The sequence below is a fragment of the Limulus polyphemus genome, unplaced genomic scaffold (genome assembly GCF_000517525.1).
Source record: "Limulus polyphemus unplaced genomic scaffold, Limulus_polyphemus-2.1.2 Scaffold6601, whole genome shotgun sequence".
In the NCBI taxonomy this organism is placed as follows: Eukaryota; Metazoa; Arthropoda; class Merostomata; order Xiphosura; family Limulidae; genus Limulus; species Limulus polyphemus.
In genome coordinates this window covers 47728-48523 of record NW_013672211.1, presented here as the reverse complement: position 1 = coordinate 48523, position 796 = coordinate 47728, and positions in this window count along the sequence as shown.

Genomic DNA, 796 nt, shown 5'->3' with positions numbered 1-796 from the left:
AAGGACATACACTTCCAGAACACTTAACTGACCTCTATAAGAAGAGCATAGTCCATTTGGCACCATCACAGGCTCTTCAGGTAAAAGAACTTTTAGCAAATTATGCAGACGCTTTTTGAAAGGAGATCATGACCTTGGCTGCACAAACCTTGCAGAGCACAGCATAAACACAGGTAACCACCGTCCAATAAAGATCCCTCTGAGGAGAATAGCTCCTGCAAAGTGGCAAGAGATAGAGAAGGTCATGGATGGTCTAATTAAGGAAGGTATGGTCGAGAAATCAGATAGTCCCTGGTCAGCTCCTGTCATGCTAGTCCAGAAGAAGGATGGGACCCAACGCTGCTGTGTGGACTTCAGGGCTCTTAACAGTATAACTGAAAAAGACTCATTCTCACTGCCAGGAATTGATGATACTCTTGATGCCCTAAGTGGAGCCAGGTGGTTTTCAACTCTGGACTTAAAGTCAGGTTTCCATCAAGTAAAAATAGCTGAGGCAGATAAACCTAAGACTGCATTTAGTTATGGCCAAGGTCTCTGCCAATACCGAGTGATGCCATTCGGGTTCAGTAATGTTCCAGCAACATTTGAGAGGCTGATGGAAAGGGCACTGGAAGGCCTACAATGGAGAATAGCCCTAGTGTACCTGGATGATGTCATTGTATTTGCAACAACTTTTGATGAGAAAATGTCCTGGCTAGAGGAAGTATTCAAGTGTTTGAAAGCAGCAAACCTCAGACTCCATCCCAAGAAATGCCACTTTTTCCAGAAAGAGGTGCTTTACTTAGGTCACATTGTA